The sequence below is a fragment of the Mesoplodon densirostris genome, chromosome 2 (assembly GCF_025265405.1).
Source record: "Mesoplodon densirostris isolate mMesDen1 chromosome 2, mMesDen1 primary haplotype, whole genome shotgun sequence".
Classification (NCBI taxonomy): Eukaryota; Metazoa; Chordata; class Mammalia; order Artiodactyla; family Ziphiidae; genus Mesoplodon; species Mesoplodon densirostris.
In genome coordinates this window covers 80767360-80786019 of record NC_082662.1, presented here as the reverse complement: position 1 = coordinate 80786019, position 18660 = coordinate 80767360, and the positions used below count along the sequence as shown (strand labels likewise).

Below are 18660 nucleotides of genomic sequence, written 5' to 3'. Positions count from 1 at the left end.
TGCCTAATGCTTTCCCACATATCAGTTTACATGCCAAGTATAATGCCTGGCTCAGGAAGCTCACTCGGGAGATGAACAAAATTCATCCTTTATCATGAAGGAGCACCTAGGAGGAGGCAGAGGCATTCTCTGGCAGAGGGAATATAACAGATGCACAAGCATCAGAGGCAACACAGGGACGGGATTCAGGAGCTCCTACGAGTGGTAGGCAGAGGGAAGGGTCTGGAATGGTCTTCCACGATAGGTATGCTTGAACTGACTCTTGAAAGATGGGCAGGTGTTTGACAAGGGGATATGAACACAGAGAGAGAAAAGGAAAAAAAAGCCATGGAGTGAAGCCATCTAGCTACCTTGTACCTTCCTCCCTGCACTGCAGACAGTTTAAGATGGCTGGTGCATGGGGGTGCGATTGTGCACGCTGTGTCCATGGTGCACGCGTTGGTGATTTAGAAATGACGGGGTGGGGAGCGGGGGGCAGTGAGAGGTGAAGCTGGAGAGTTGTAGAAGCAGACGGAGGAAGACTGTATTATATGGCTCTCCAAGGCATTTGGAATCGATCCTTTGGCAAAGCAAGTCATTAAAGGATTATTAAACCAGGTAGTCGTGGTATGAACTTTGCCTTTCACAATGATTATTTTCCTGTTGTGTGGACAACCAATTTGGTGGGGGGAAGATAGGAAAGACTACAAACTTAACTACCATTTGGAGGCAATTAGCAGCAGTCCTGGAAAAGACTCAAGGCAGTCAAGAGACTGTAAAGGAAGGGCACTGTTGGGAGGTACCTTAAGGGTGTGGCCTCTGGACAAACTGGTCACCATCCTTTAAGGAGCAGTTAAGGGGGGAACAAAGCAAAGAGAAGCCCAGAGTGAGTTCTACGCATTTTAGGGTTATGTAATTGGGTACATGGTATTGCTATTTGCAAAAATATGGAATCTAAAGATGATTAGCAAGTTTTGGTGGGGGAAAAAGTATCTTTGGTACACTAACTCCAGGCCCTTACTGTTCCATAAGGCAGGTAGCACCAGTGATATCATCCCCATTTTAAGTTCAAAGGGGTAATTTTTTTTTTTTTTTTTTTTGCCCAAAATCACATGTAGCAGTTTGGGGAGTCCACTACATACCAGGCTTAAGGGCAGATATACAAGGGAGACAAGATCCATGCTTTCACGTAACTTATATTCTGGTATGGGCGGGGAGGGAAACAGAAGATAAACAAGCCAGCAAACAATAAACCAAAGCCTGAAAGACTAGGACGGAGAAAGGCAAGGGTACTTTATCTGAGGTGATCAGGGAAACTATACCTGAGGTCATTGGAGCTGACCTTCCATTGAGAAGGAAGCAGCTATGCAGATTCATAAGAGAAGAGCGGTCCAGGCATAGAGCAGCAACTGAGAAGCCCCAGAGGTAGGAACAAGGTTGGGGTGCCCTGAGGGAGGAATTCCAAATACTTGGCAAGTGGTGAGCCAGAGGAAGCCCCGGCTCCAAAGGCATTCCTGGGAGGGTGGAGGTGAAAGCCTTGCGCCCCCTTAGGGCAGTGCTGGCAGAGCATAAATACTCTGGGAACCTGCCCACCAAGCACAGCATCGTGCATCCAGAAACTGCATCATGACTCACACTTTTCGAAGACAAGTCATTGCTCAGTTCCCTATTTCGGCATTGAAATAGGGCCAGGAACAAACTCACTTAGTTTTGCCTAGAGAGATGAACTTTAAAATCTTCAGATGAACAGAATTCATCTTAAATTCATCTGCTCAGAGCAAGAAATAACCTGCAGTCCAATGGCAGGCGGCTCTGCCCCCAAGGCTCTGTCATGTCCTCACGTGTTACACGGGAGCAGAGCCTCCCAGCCACCCTCCAAGGCCCTCAAAGGGACTAGAGAGGCAACATTTTCTCCAAAGGATGCCCCATTAGCTCAGCTGGACAGGATAAGGAGAAATGGTACCCCACTGCCAAGGTGCCAAGCTGGGTCCTGTCAATGAGAGCCTGAAAGCCTTGGAGAGACTGGATGTTCGGCTGCCTGCTGGCTCTGAGATGCGCCATCCCAAGCACAGCAGTCCAGCCAGCTCTCTGGAACATACTGCCTACGCCTCCCCTCCTGTGGTCATCTTCCACTGCTGCTTTGTGGTCTACCTATTCTGCCAACGTTCCTTCATGTGCCCCCATTCAGCCAAATGGCTTCAAATTCCCCTTGCTAAGGGTGATGCAGATCAACCCTCTGACCCTCTCTGAAAAGATCCTACTTTACAGCCAATTTTCTCAGATGCATCTGCTTGGTGTATCCAAAAGAAAAAAGTAGCTGAATTTAAAGTTTGTCAATATAGCATGAATAAATTAGAAAAGAATTAAATTGTTCCTGAATTAGGTGACCCCTTTCAGAGGATCACATGGAGAAGTTATATATTATGAACACTTAAAGATGACTCCAAACATTACAGCTGCTTTGGAATGGTGCTGGAAACCTGTGGCACACTCTGATCACTGCTTAAGGCAGGCTCATCTCGTGTCCAAGCTCATTTCAAGCCACACTTCCACAACATCTCTGCTCCTGCTCCCTGGCCAATTTTTGTTCCTAAAGTCACCATACAACCTCCAACCATAAGACGCTTGCACATACTTTCACGGCACCTAATAACGTTGGTAGTAGCAATTTTTCATGTATTTGCAGTGATTGATTCTCCTGTCTCCCCCAGTAACATGTAACCTCCATGGTGGTATGGACCACGTGCATTTTTGCTTACTGTTGTGTCCCTAGAAGCCGGCACAGTGTCTGGCACACAGTAGGTGCTTAACAAATAGCTGCTGAAAAAAATGCTATGAAATATACTCATTGGTGGAAAGTTTCTGCTTCTGAGAGTGCATGTGGCAAAAAATCATTCAAATCAAGGCTGGAAAAGGTTAAGGCTGAGCTATTCTGGTTTTTATAAAATAAATAAATAAATACATACATACATACATACACACACACACACACACACACACACACAGAGGAAAGACTTTGCTAGGTTTAAACTGATTTGGGGGACAATTCTCAAAAAGTCTGACTAACAATATAACAATACTCATTTGGATATGTATGGAGGTGACCAATTTTAAAACTTTTTTTTAATGGAATAAGAGTTCATTTTCAAAAAGGTTCATCTAGATTAGGCCAAATTAAAAAAGAAAAGCTACCACTTACTCCATCAGGCACAGTTTATTAGGTAATCTACATACATTTTTTTCATTTACTCCTCATATCTGAACCTTACCCCCAGGTTACAGATTAGGAAATTGAGGATGCAAGAGGCATGCTGAGTAAGTGGGAGAGTCAGGATTCATATCTAGATCTATTTGATTCCAAGAGCTATATCTTAAATCGAAGCCACACTATAAGCTAAGAAATAGGTGTGACATTGAGTAATAAGGCGTTACTCCCTCCCATGATAAGGTACAAGACTACAGTCTAGTACCATCGATTGGGGCCAGTATTTAAAATAGGATTTGGATGCCAATGATGTGGTAGTAGAGAAATGAGACAATTCATGAAAAAGGAATAAGGAGGAATATGAACTAACATTTACTGAAAGCTTGTTTTATGCCAGATACTGGATACTGGATTAGATGCTTTCATGTTAAGAGCTCTTTTAATCCTAAGAATTCTGTGAGATGGATAACAATAGTCAAGAAAAAAAAGGTGTAGAATAAGAGTGGTGTTCGACTACTCCAATGTTCCTTTCCCCCATTTTACTAAGGATGCGAAAATCCCATGTTTTAGCTGGGCATAAGGTTGTCTACAGTAAGGACAATATTCCCCAGTCTCTATTCCAGCTAGGTGAGGTCATATTGCTAAAGTCTGGTCAATGAGATTTAACAAGAAATGTATGACAGCCTCCAGGAAATTTCCTTAAGAGACCCTGGGCTCTTGCTTTTTCCCATCTTCTTCCCTTCCTTTCGTCCTCCCTTCTACACTTGGAACCTGGATGTGATGGCTGAAGCTCCACTTAGGACCATGAGATTGAGGGCCTCATTTGATATTTGGTAGTTCTAAAAGGTGGAAACAGGGCCTCCCTGGTGGCGCAAGTGGTTGAGAGTCCGCCTGCCGATGCAGGGGATACGGGTTCGTGCCCCGGTCTGGGAGGATCCCATATGCCGCGGAGCGGCTGGGCCCGTGAGCCATGGCCGCTGAGCCTGCGCGTCCGGAGCCTGTGCTCCGCAACGGGGGAGGCCACAACAGTGAGAGGCCCGCATACCGCAAAAAAAAAAAAAAAAAAAAAAAAAAAAAAGGTGGAAACAGCCTAGGTCTCAGGGGATTTGTAAAATCATAATACCAGCTCTGGAGTGTCCCTCCATAAGCTTTTTTTTTTTAATGTGAAAGAGAAACAAACATCGCTTTGTTTAAGCAATTTTTCTTTGAGGTCTCTGTAACTGACAGCTAATCTTAACTAATCCAGCAACTCATCCAAAGTGATAGTGTAGGGTTCAAACCCAGGCTCATCAGTCTGCACAGTTCACACTCTTAGGCAGAAGCCTGAAGAACTCCTGATTATAATCTGCAATAGACTTGAGGGGGAAATGTAAAAATGCTGAAAAAAAATTTGAAAGAAGAAAAGAAGGAAGGTTTGAATATGCTTTCAAATCTGCATACCTGAGACAATCAAAGGGAATATGCTACTGGACAGTAAAAAATTTAGTCTCCATCATAGATGGGCGGAGGAAGATCTCAGTCACCTGCATGGAGCTGGAAAGAGAAGAGAAATAGAAGCTGTGTAGCTGATAATGTCTCTGAAAGATGCTGTTGACCGAGGAGCGGGCATTGTAGAATAGAGCCCTGAAAATGGCCACAGGATGAAACAAACAACAAAGAATTACAAGGAATCCTGAAATTGAAGAAGCAGGAGATGAAGTTCAAAGATACACAGTCTGGAAAGAAACAAGCAGAATTATATGACCCATATCAAGCAGAATCACATGACCCATATCAAGACCAAAAAGGCAAAAGTAAAGGTCAAGGTTGAAGCTCTGACAACTCATTTTTATTCATTTCCTTTACATGGGTTCACAACAGCATTGCAGAAGTGAATTTAAATTGTGTTGCAATTGAGTAGAATCCTAAATAAGAGGAAGTCATAGAACAGGGAGTTTATTATTACCCTTTGTTCAATTTCTAAATGAACAGCACTGAAAAGAACTTAGAGAGATACAGTGATTGGAGTTAGGCCTAATTTTATTTAAGATCAATCTTAATGATCCAGAAAAGGAAAAATAAGTTATGTCTGCCAAAGACATTATTTTAAACACGAGAAAAAAACCTAAGTCATAATAAAGGTGTGTAGGAAGTTTAGGAAATATAGATAGGAAATAAAATGCAAGTGGGCAATAGCAATAAAAGAAAAGGCAGCAATATGAAAACAGACATGACAGAAATTAGAATGTATTTTACAACTGGTTAAAGAAATTCCATACTATAATTGGACCTCCCAAATTCCTATGAGTGGTCGCAGGTCTGTACTGTTTGCAGAGTAAGCAATACTCCCTGCGTCAGGAGAGCAGTGAGGGACATGCTATATAGGAGGCAATGAAAACCATGCCACCGAGTCTGGAGTAACACGACAGATTGAGCATACATTTGTTTCTGATAATATCAGTGTAAGCTAGAAGGATGCTGGAAAGAGAAGCAAAAAATAAATTTGGAAATTCAACTTGAGAAACACTAAATGAACATCAGATATTAAATAGGCTATTTTTTATGGGCAGTAAAAAATCAAAAAGGAACAAAAAAATACTTGGATACCATCAAAAAGGATTTTAAAATTACAAAAACTTTTTTATAAATAAAAATTTTGGCTCAAACAAGAATCTTCTACATATTATTTCCAACCTTCAACTCCAGAAAACAAAACAAAAAATCACAAATTTCAAACCACTGAAGGAAAATACCCACACAGCCTAAAAAAATGTGGAGGGATAATGGAATATTATTCAGTACTAAAAAGAAAAATTATCAAGCCATGAAAAGACATGGAGGAAACTTAAATGCATAATACTAAGTGCAAGAAGCCAATGTGAAAAGGCTACAGACTGATTCCAACTACAAGACATTTTGGAAAATGGACACAGTGAAAATATCAGTGGTTGCCAGGGGTTGGGGGGGGGCAGGAGGGATGAATAGGAAGATCACAGAAGAGTTTTAGGGCAGTGATAATATGATATAGTATCATACTCTGATGACATTATAATGGTGGATACATGTTGTTATATGCTTGGCCAAACCCATAGAATGTACGACACCAAGTGAACCCTAATCTAAACTATGGTCTTTGGGTGATAATGATGTCTCAGCGTAGGTTTATCTATTGTATCAAGTGTACTGACTCTGGTGGGGGATGTTGATAATGGGGGAGGCTATGCATGAATGGTAGCAGGGGGTACATGGGAACTCTCTGCAGTTACTCTCAATTTTGCTGTGGACCTAAAACTGCTCTAAAAAATAAATTCTATTAAAAAAAAAGAAAAACTTGAAAGACCTGGTACCCTTTTCCAGTGATATTGATTAGGGCCCTTTTTCATTTTAATTAACGTTGGTGCTTTCATTCTGAGGATTCGGAGGAATGAAACAGCAATGGGGAGGGGAATGGTCTTTAAAAAGCAAATCTTAACCAGTCAAATGAAATCACTCCCAATGTGAGAATCTTCCTGTTAGGCTGGACATGTTGGAACACTTTTCCAATTTAAGAAAAAAAGAACGTTTCAAAGAATAGTAAATTTAATTCTAACATGTAGTAGATGGAGAGTAGGTATCATGACTCAACCGTACACTCAGCAACAACACTGTCCCCCTCATTACCTGAACTAAGAGTAACGTCTGACATGTTAGGGGCTCAGTCACTTGTGGGATTGGCTGACATTTTATATTCCTTCAAGGGTGAAGCTGTTGACTAGGGAAGCCAGGGGCAAAAGAAAGTCACCTTGGCACTCACAAATCAAAGAGCATTTTCGGTTCTCAGGAGGTGGAACCTCAGCACGTAGAGGGTACTGGAATTTTTAAACAATTATACTGCAGTTTGATTGCTTCTGTGTACTATAACCTGACACTTAGGTTTTAGGAGACCTAACAGTCTGATAAAGACACATACCATTTCACTTCCTCTTAGAAAGCAGTGTACACTTTGCCTGTGTTAAGTTGGTTAACTATTTGCAATTTAAAATTTTCATACAGATATCTTTTTACGGACTTAAAAGTTTTTGGCAAGGCGAATTTATTCAAGGAAGTTCACGGGTAGGTTTTCGTTTTTAAATCAGGTTTATCCTTTTTTCGGGGAGGTGGGAAGGGGGCCGCTGAGAGGGAGTCTTTCTGACCACAAAGAAGTCTTCCACAAATGTCATCTGACTAAAAGCAACCTATGGACTTTGGGAAGTCAGGTGAGGACACAGTGATGAGCCAACACCCAGCCTCCTCCCTCTGACCTCTCAGCACCTGCTCAACTGCAGCCCAGTAAGGGGAAACTCTTAGCTTCTCTCTCGAAACGGGTATAGGTTGCTCCCTTCTCCTTCAAACAAACGAATGCCAACACCACCATTAAATTGTAGGCGAACAATTGTAGATTTCCCACGAGTAGAAAATGTTTGCCAACAAACAGCGCCAGGGCAGGGGGCAAAGGAGAGCGACCCGAGCGCGGACGCCCTCCGGAGAGGTCTGCTCATCTAGGGAGGGCGAGACTCCAGCCCAGGAAACCAGAACCCGGTTCCCGCACCACCCCGAGGACTCACACTCAGGTGCGGCGCCGTGACTGCTGGGGGAGACATGAGACCGCCTCGTCGCGCCGCCCACTCCTCCTGCCCCGAATGATCCCAGCACCCAGAAGTCCCTCGGGGGTATCACTCCCCCTCTCCTAGAGACGAGGGAGTGGCAAAACCGCGCCTCATCTCTCTAGCCCAGCCACCTGCCCGCAGGCCCGGCTCGCAGGTGAGGCGCGGACAGGTAACCGCACCTACTCGGCCAACCCCACCTGCTGCGTCCCCTCACCCGGTCCTCCGCCCCCACCAACTGGGTCGGCTCGGCTCCTCCTCGGTGACCAGGGGCGTCCCGCCCCGACCTACCTGCGTGCCTCCGGCCCCCGGATCCGGCGCTCCTCGCGGGGTGCGCCCCGCGCCGCTCCGGGCGCGCCGGCGGCGGCCCCGCGCCCGCACTTCGTTGCTGCCGGCTGCTGCGGGCTCAGCGGGAAGCCCCAGCGCTGCCAGGCTCACCGCCTCCGACCGGCTCCATTGTGACGCGACGCATTCCGCCGGCCAATCGGGGCGCGGCGGCGCGAACCGCTGACTAAGTTCGCGGGGGGAGAAGGAGGGTACTGGGCGGAGGCAGGAGGCGGAGGCGTTGGCCGCACAGCGGTGGTGGCGGCGGAGGAGAAGGAGGAAGGGGAGAAACGGGCAGCAGCTGTTTCGGTAGTTGCTCCTGCTGTTAAATTTGCAGCAGCCTCTGCCCGAGTGTTTGCCCAGCTTAGGGACTGCGGGGGCCTGTGACTCACCCCTTGCTGATGGAAACAAAGCGCGGCTGCCATCACCCGGGAGCGCGCCATGTGGCCGCCCGGCCCGCTCGGCACAGCCTCGGGTGCGCAGGCAGCAGTGCACAGCTCACGTCTCGCTGGGGCTAGAAAAGCGGGGAGCTGTTTTCAAGAGACGGCAGAGGGGCTTAGGGCTATCCAGGTGCACATGCAAGGGACTTTGGAAGTACATTTATGTGTCGGACCACTGCCTTCTCACATGTGCACCCCGAGTAACTTGTTATTTACATAACGTGTTTTGAACCTGAAGGGAAGGCTCGGGTGGAGCTTGCGGGAAATCCCTTTACCTTTCCTTATACTGCGTACTTAAGATGCGGGGCCGAGCCCCTGTGTGGCAGTTTACAGTTGTACCAAACTAAGCGGCTTAAGATTCTGGGCCTCCAATAGCATTCGTCTCTCTCATATGTCTTTATCCTCGGGCTGGGGATGGAACAACGTGGTAGAGGGGTCTCGCTTTACTCATAACTAGGCTTTTACTGCTAAGAAACTGCCGGTCTACCCTATTCACTGACCCGCTCTTTTCCCTCTACAGTTAAGTGGGAAAAGTTACAATGTGCCTTACAGAACAAACGAAAAATTAATCCAAACCCAGGAATTCGGGGGACAGAATTTTTATCATCCTCATTCACCCCCTACTCTCATCCCCACCCCAGATTTAAGTCAGTCTTTTTGCAGACTATCATCCTCAACACTGCGATTCAATTAGGCAACATTTATATCTTTGAGTTGCTATGGCAATCACATTACCATTAAAAAAAAAAGTACGGGAACCTCCGGAAGGAATAAAATAAAGACTATAAAAGACTCAGCATTTGGAGCATATCTGATCGTTTTGTATAAATGAGAGTAAAGAAAATGGAACAACTGAGTTATATGAGACCAAGTGGTGTCAGACAGAGACTGTTGAGATTAGGACTACAATTTAAATTACCCCAAAAGGGGATAAGAGTGTTGTCTTTGTGACGCTGCTCTATTCTCTCCTTGTCCACTCCATTCTGGGTTGGCAGCTGTCTTGGAGGAAAGGCTGAAAGAGCATTCCTTCATTTAGTCATTGATAGAGTTTTTATCGAACTTATGAGGGTGAGACACTGTGTATGTACAGATCTGTTAAACTAATTTAGATTTGAATTTGGTCCTCAAACTGCTTACAACCTGGAGAGGAAGATAAAAAGTATTCAGAATTAAATATGAAACAAGGAAAAAAGTGAGTGCTATGAGAAATACTGATTGATTGTAAAGTCATGGCATTAAAATTTTTAAGTGTCTAATTTTCCATATGTGTCTTTGAATGTTTGGAAAGACATTGTCTCCCCTTCCAAAACCACGAACAGAGAATCCATTCTTCTATCACAGCAATATCACTACTTGTGTGACTTGGAGTAGTAACTTAACCTCCTTGGGACTCAGCCTCTGAGATTAAGAGATTAAAAACTAGATGATCTGTTAAGATTCCAATTCCAATGAGGGTATGAATAAAAAAGTGACTCCCATGCTTGGTAACCCAAGTCACCATTAGCAGGAAGTTAAAGTGCTCAAGTTCATTAAAACTGTATTAGCTCTGGGTTCACCTCAGATATGTGGCTTATGAATGTATTTATTCCAACTTTCATTAACAAAATCACCCTCCATGGTGACAACATTTATTACTGACACTGAAGAAATTGGGCTTCTGAATTTGTGATATTTTGCTTCTGGGAACCCTCCTCTGAAACTGTAGCATCAAACAGATGTTTCTTTTCTTTCTTCTTCCTTCTGTTTCACTTCATATAAGCTCCTGCTTATATCACAGGAGAAAAATGAATGACCCCAAATGCTGTTCTCATAGAACTTTAATACTCTGTACATGATTCAAGCTCATAAAGAAGAGTATTTAGTAGTAACTAGAAATTATTGGCCCTGGGTAGGCCTTATAATGAGAAATAAAAATACTGTTTGACTTTTTATGCCTGTGCCCAGTTTTTCTACTACACTGTAATCTCTTTGAAAACAGGACGAGTGGAGTCTTGATATATGCTCAGTCCTTAGAGGAGTATCTGAAATTCTCTAAGGGACTCTGATCAATTATTTTGATCAGAGAAAGTCAATTATTCTGATCAAAGGAAATTCTAAAAGACTCAGTCACTATTTCCACAGCCAAATTCGTTGAAGTCTAAAATAGTGTTTAAAAGTCCCATCATAGACATTAAGCACTTGTTATGTCACCATCAGTATGCTAGACATCGTGGACAATACCAAAAAAGCATCAGACTTGGTCCCTGACCTCAGCAGCTCATAAGTTAGATGAACACATAGAAAACAATCAAGTGCTACTTATGCTCCAATGAAGAGAGGGATCAGTGCACATGGTAATAAACAAAGTCTCATGAAGAAAGGGAAACTTTAAGTATTGAAAGAGAAGCAAAATTTAGAAAGACTAAATCCTATACCTTTGTCTTATCTACCCCAAGTATTGTCTTAAAGTGACCAATCAGGGCTCAGTCAATCTCCTTCTGGTAAGCCGAGACTGTCTAGAAGAAGCAGAAGTAGAAATACTCTATTTTCTACAACATCCCATTGAGTAGAATAGCTAGTGGTAGGTTGATCACATTCATATGAAAAAGAGGATGACTATGGACAGTGCATGTGGCTGGTTCCTCTGTCGAATGACACAAATAATAGAAATAAAAGGATCATTGCAATTTGGTCATCTGGTTGTTGAAATGCATGCCCCACACGAAGTAATCAACTAACTCCTGGGTTTGGCAGGTCCCTTCTGAGCTGATTCCCTGAAAAAAAATAATCTGAGTGACATCAGCATTAAGCTATGCTCCATGCGGCTGCCTTGATAAGGGTTCCATTTTCTCTTTGTCTTGAGAATTTTTATGATTAATGGAAGGCAGAATATGATCCAGCATTAACAGTTCTTTTCTAATTCTAAAATGATTTCTGATAATGAAAAATCCTCTATTTCTTTAAATTAATTAAACATTGAATGTCTGCAGTATATAAAAGAAAACACTGGCCATCTGACAGAGGTGAGGGAGAATACCAAGATAAATATAATAATTCCTTTCATTAAAGATATGTACTCTAGTAGAGAAGGTTTATCCAGATAGCATATAGCATCTTAAAGGGGAGGTGAGGTTGGTGGGCTACGTAGGGTTGGAGGAGAATCATATGAACTTGGGTCTGAAGAAGTTTGGCTAGCTTTAAGGTTCTAAATTGAAATATTACTTTTAACTATTTTCTGAGCATTATGGTTCAAGTTTCTTAGCTCTACCAAGACATCAAATCAGAAGAAAAGAACAAGAGCAAGAAGGCATTCATGGTTTTGCATTCTCAGAACGTTTTCCAGAATCCTCCTGGTTTAGCTATGTATGACTGAGCATATTGTCACTGATAAAGAATTTTTATTTATTTTTGACCAAACACTTCACCATGTTTTCCCGACCTTTTCAATCTCCTGGTTGTAGAGGTTTAACATGAACTTGCCTTGGGCCTGGGGAAAATTCTGAGAATGACACCTGAGAATGAGCTCAGTAGTGAGAATTCCAAAGATAGGATGAGTAGGACATTGCACATGTTTTTGGAATAAGGTAGCTTGACTAGAAACTAATTGCGCAGGGCTGGCTGTGCACTTCTGTGTGAGTTGATCCTTTATCATGGTCCCAGTATGGAATATTCATGACTAGTTACTCTGTGTTCTTACTACCCACTGTGCTGATTGCCCCCTCTGCCTTAAGTATACTCTGCCCTGTCCTTATGAGACAGGGGTTAGGAAGATGACTTTCCAGCCTCTTCTCCAAAGGAAAAACAAGAATTCCTGCAGCAGGATGCCCAACATTCCCAGTTGATCTGTCTTCTGGGAAGATGCCCAAATATTTCTTTGGAAGTTTCCTACGCATCCCATTTAAAGACTATGTACTGTCATCTGGGTCACATATTGGAATCCACCACACAGCAGCCAGCCAATTATTGACTCTTGTCCCTTTCCCATCCATAAAAAGAAGACTTCTAAGAAAATATTTGCAAGTGAAGCCAGACTGAAAGCTTAGAATTAAAGCAGAGCTGGTGCCCCTCAGCTCCTGCAAAGTGGTCTAAAAAAAGCCCGGAGGAGTTTTGCTAGTGGCTGAGACAATGCTTGCTGAGATCCCTGTGAGGATTCAATCTGTGTTCCCTAAACCATGTTGAAATCTGGTCAAAAAGTTTCCTGGTACTGTAAAAGCAGCTGGTATCTGAGGGTCCCCAGGTCTAACACCAGCCAGACAGTGACTCTTCCCACCAACTCTCACCCTTTTTTTCTCAACAGCTGTCTGTGTATGTGCTTCTGTGTGTGTGTGCTTCTTGGCCTAATATAAGGCCATCTGTTAATTATAATACACATCAAACACTAGCCTTCAATTCTCATATAAAATGATTCTGTAAGAGTAGGAGCTAATATCTATCTATCTCTCTCTCTCTCTCTCTATATATATATATATATCTGTGGTTTATTAAGAATTTTAAAAAATCAAAATAAATTGTAAAAGAACAAGATTCAGAGCATTTTAGAGATGGAGGAGAAAGAGATATATGCCAGAAAGAACACAGAACCTAGTGTCTTGGGTTCTGCTGGTGGCTCTTCTGGCCATGAGGCCTAGGGCAAGCCACTAACAGTCTAGGCAGGAGTTTCTAATTTCCAATGTGTTTAATGTATCTATCCTGGACTGTATAAGAAAAGAAGATAAGTATAGTTCACGTTTCAGATACCTCATATTTTGCTTCATTTTAATCATTTACCATCCAACAAATATTTCTTCTGTGCCTACTACGTGCAAAACACTATACTGGTTTTTGGGGATACACTGGTCCATGTGATAGATGTGATCTTTGCCCTCCTGGGGTCTATAGACTCCCAGCACGCCTCCAGGGAATATAAGACTGGACAAGATAAATCAGTGAGGACTGACTAACCAAACTCCAGTGTGTCCCCACAGCACCATACTCTCTGGCTTTATCTCCTGAACTCTATGTACCCAAATGCAGACACATCTTTGAATTATCTGCTTCTTCTTCTACTAACTTCTCTCTGCAGACTTCTTTACATCCAATTCACCATCTGCATGAAATTGCTGTTTTTGGAGCATAATAGAGCAATAAGACATGTGACCTGAAGAAGCTTAAAGTTTTTAAAACTTAAAAAACTAGAGGCAGGGGCTTCCCTGGTGGCGCAGTGGTTGAGAGTCCGCCTGCCGATGCAGGGGACACGGGTTCGTGCCCTGGTCCGGGAAGATCCCACATGCCGCGGAGTGGCTGGGCCCGTGAGCCATGGCCACTGAGCCTGCGCGTCCGGAGCCTGTGCTCCGCAACGGGAGAGGCCACAACAGTGAGAGGCCTGCGTACCGCAAAAAAAAAAAAAAAAAAATAGAGGCAAATAGGTAGCTGGTTATATGAGCAAATATGGGGCCAAGTAGTATCTCCTAATACAGTATATTATCATGGTTCAGAACCTACAACTCAAATACGCTTTATAATAGCTGTATATAACTAGGTTACCTTATGAAAAAGAATAGTAAGATAATAAACCAGGTGTCCTTTATCTCATTACAAAATTGAAGGGCAAAGTTAGTCAGGTCTCACACTGGTAGAGGAAAGAGTGGGTTAAAGTAGGGAAGACTTCTCAGAGAAATTCAGACCTAATGGGTAAATTACTTAGGGCTCAAAGGAAGCCTGATGTTTTGGTGAGCAGAACAGCTTTTGGTGGCTGACAAAGGCCTCTGTGTAGGTGGGGGAGTTACAGACAGTTTGATTACAAGTAAAGATGAGGCAGAAGCAAACTGAAGGATGAAAACAGATACATGGGTGGGTGGAAATTTATAATTTTATCTTCTTTGAGTGAACTCGATTGTCAAATAAAATTCCTGGATTTCCTTAACTTACTTACCAATTCAATAAGCAGATATAATATTTTGTTCTCTAGGGTCCTCAAGGACAAAATATAATTATAATACAAATAATTTCTATTTATGGACTATTTGATAGTTCATGCAAATTACTCAAATAGTGTATTATAGGCGTTTCTAAACAATATGCTCTTACCTCTATAGTCTGTATACCTAAGAGTGATGGCATCTATTAGCAGTTTCTAGCCTTGCTGAGTCACTCTGTTAATCCTCCTGCAGCTCAGTCATCATTCAGAGGCCCAATAGGTTGAAAGTTGACAACTGCTTAACTACAGATCCCTAACATCCTCTGGAGGAATGCTGCGAGGCTGTGGAACTCAGGAGGGCAAAGGTCACATCCATCACATGGACTAGTGCATCCTCAGAAACACGTTCATTGTTTTGAACATAGTAGGCACAAAACAAGTATTTGCTGGGTGATAACTGAAAGAGTGAAATGAAATGAAGTCTGAGACTTCTGAAATGCACATCTTCTCTAATTTGTGTATTCTAGGGTCATCTCAGGATTTAACCCCTAGCTCTGTCCACTTTAGTTCTCATATTTTAACATGTTCTTACTTGATTGAAAAATCAACAAATTTAAAAGACTGGGATTTGGAAGTGGGAAGGAGTACATGGGGGTGAGTCAAGAAGACAAGGGAATGATATACAGGTGGCAACATTCATCAAAGTTAGCTAAAAAAATTACTTATTACAAGATTACTTATTATATTTCTCATGGCTATGTATGTCTTCCTCTCTTCCTCCTGGTAACATAAATATCCACATTGAATTGGGCCACTTTTTCCAACTTGAGTGTCTTGTGACTTTAAAGTGCCATAATATCTTAAGATTTCTTTGATAATTTTTGACCAAAGGATTGGCTTTAGAGATGCTGGAAACCATTTTGCTAGCATAAAGTAAAAAGACAGTATAAAGACATGAGTCAGAAAGTCATGACTACCTTTAGAAACAGTTACTTGAATATAGCATAGTGTAAAAGCAGGGATTCTGGAGCAAGACTACTTGGATTCAAATCGTGGCTTTGCCCTTATGAGCTGCTTGATGTTTGTCATTACTTAATTTCTCTGTGCCTTAATTTTCTATTTGGAAAATGGGTTGTGAAGATTAAATGAATAGTATGGTTAGAGTAGCTCCAAACACATAGTAAATCCCATATTGATCTTAGCTTTTATCATGATCTTGGGGAAGTAACTTACTGGGTTTAGAGTTTCCATGTATAAAATGAGAGGCTTTGACTAGATTATCTCTAAGGCCCTCCTGTTTTCAAGTGAAGACAGTCCAGGCATTTTTCTACCATATATGTATGTGGTTAGAGATGGAGAAGTGCATGAGTAAATGCTTTCCTTGACTGATGGAAGATGGGGCTATTGGGAGATTGAGATAAGCTTCTTCACTAGACTCTAAATTCCTTGAGGTTAAGAAGTATATCTTTTCCTCTTCAGGATCCCAAGGACTAACATGGTACCTGGGGGGAGTGAGTGCTCTATAAACCATTAATGAATGTGGAATAAATGCCTGTGTCTTATGTTCCCAGGTGTGTAGGAATAGAAAAGGGTCATAACTGCTTCCTAAGCTTTTTCTAGCTTAAAGCTACTTACACAAAATATTTAAGAAACATTAGTGCTCTCTACTGGAGATATTCATAGTGCAGGAATTCATGATAGATTGGATTTTTGATGGCAGATTCTTATTTGAGTTCAGAAGTCTTGGATTTTAGAAATAGAATATAGTAGGTAGACACATTTTGCTGTGTTGCAAGTACAGATTTGGTGTTATGGCATTGAGAATGGAGTGATTTGCACTAAAACCCAAGACTCTTTTCCTTGCCTTGCATTTCTGCTCTTTCTCCAGAGCACTTGTATCTACACATTTGTACAAATGTTGTGTTCTTTCTCATTCATTTTAAATAAAAACAGAAGGGTAGCATTAAATAAAATATTAATGTTAAGAAAGTGAAAAGGCAACGCACAGAATAGTAGAAAATATTCACAAATTGTATATTTGATGAGAGGCTTGTACTCAGAGTATATAAAAACAAAACTCAACAATAAAAAGAAAAATAACCCAATTTTAAAATGGCAAAGTATTTGAATCAACATTTCTTGGGAAAAAAAAAAAGATACTGATGGACAATAAGCACATGAAAAGACGCTCAATATCATTAGTCGTTAGGGAAATGCAAATCAAAATCACAAGGAGATACTACTTCAAACTCATTAGGATGACTAAAATAAAAAGAAAATGAGAAATCTCAGTAAGGATATGGAGATATTGGAACCTTTATAACATTCCTGGTGGAACTGTAAATTGGTGTATCCACTTTGAAAAACAGCCTGGCAGTTTCTCAAAGTGTTGAACACAGAATTACTATATGATGCATCAATTCTACTCCTAGGAATATATTCAAGAGAATTGAAAACACATGGCCACAAAGAAACCTGTACATGAATGCTCATAGTAGCATTATTCATAATAACCAAAAGGTAGAAACAGCCCAAATGTCTACCAACTGATGAGTGAATAAACAAATTGTGGTATATCCATACAATGGAATATTTTGTGACCATAAAAATAATGAAATATTGATATCTGCTACAACATAAATGAACCTTGGAAACATTATGCTAAATGAAAGAAACCAGTCATGAAATGTTACATAATATGTGATTCGTTTATATGAAATGTCCAGTATAGGTAAATCCACACACACACAAAAGAAGGTTAGTGGTTGCCAGAGGTTGGCAGAGAAGGGAGAGAAAGTGACTGCTAATGGGTACAGGGTTTCTTTTGGGAGTGATGAAAATGTTCTGATATTAGATAGTTATGATTGTTGCATAACTCTGTGACTATATGAAAAAAACAGTGAATTGTACACTGTAAGAAGGTGAATTTTGTGAATTGCATCTCAGTATACCTGCTGTTAAACAAAATCAATGTCCTCTAAATATACACAGTTATAACCATAGGACAAAGTTTCAGGCTTTGGTGGATCTTTTGAATCTGGACATTGTCCTATAAAGCTCTCCTCTAGGGCTACGCCTGTCAAGGGGTTTCTGGGGTTTTTTTGTTTGCTTTTTTTAACCAAAGAAATAATCTGAGATTGTGTCTTTTTAATGCCAAAAGAACTGATTAAGAAGTAACAAAAGCAATCTAACAGCTTATTTTGGTTTTATCAAATTTAAACTTTTTGCCTTTTATTAAGAAAACTATTAGTTATATTAATTTTTAAAAATAAAAACTATAAAAGAATGAATCCTCTCTCAAGTATTCCCCAAACTGTGCATTTGGGGTCTTATAATAAATGCTGGCCAGGGCTTAAGGATGATGTGATAGGGGGAACTTTATGTAAACACAGTCACCCCCCTGTATCCACAGGTTCTGCATCTGTGGATTGACTTTTAATTGGCTGTTGATTGAATTCACAAATGCAGAACCTGCTGATATGGAGGACCGACTGTACAATACCATTTTATATAAGGGATTTGAGCATCCATAGATTTTGAAATCCGTGGCAAGTCCTGGAACTAATACCCTGTGGGTACTGAAGGACGACTATATATTTCTCTTTTCATTTCTGTCAGTTTTTGTTTCATATCTTTGGTGCTCTATTGTTAGGTGCGCATATGTTTATAGTTGTTATATCTTCCTGATGGATTGATAGTTTTAGCATAATAAAATGTCCCTCCAGCTTTATTTTTGTTGTTTGCATGGTGCATCTTTTTTCATTATTTTACTTTCAGTCTATTTGTAATTCTGACAATAACCTGTGTCTCCTGTAGACAGCATATATTTGGATCCTTTTTTTTAACCCAGTCTGACAATCTCTGCTCTTTGATTGGATTGTTTCATCCATTCACATTTGTTATTAATATAATTGAATTTACACTTCCCACTTAAGTTGTTTTTCTATGCCTCACCTTTATTTATTTTTTTGCATTAATGTCTTCTTTTTCATTAATTGAATATTTTCTAATATTGCATTTTAATATATTTAATGATTTTATTGCTATATATGTTTAGTTATTTCCTTTAGGGCTTACCATATACACCTTAACTTACCAAAAAAAGCTTCAGAATTATACCAGCAATTCCAGGGCAATGTAGAAACATCATTCCCATATAGCTCTATTCTCTTTTCTCTCTTATTGTGGTATTACTGTTATAGCTATTACCTCTATACATGTTATAAACCCAACAAT

General features: G+C 41.3%; 1 protein-coding gene across 3 annotated transcripts in view; it reads right to left on the bottom strand.

Annotated features, from left to right (window-relative positions):
* The window catches only part of LRRC8B (leucine rich repeat containing 8 VRAC subunit B), a 69216-nt gene extending 61004 nt beyond the window's left edge, over positions 1 to 8212 (bottom strand). For all 3 annotated transcript variants that reach the window (XM_060090072.1, XM_060090075.1, XM_060090076.1), the window contains exon 1: positions 8077 to 8212. The gene's annotated coding sequence lies outside the window, so the exon portion shown is untranslated. The remainder of the gene's footprint in view (positions 1 to 8076) is intronic.
* Positions 8213 to 18660: the final 10448 nt, after the last annotated feature.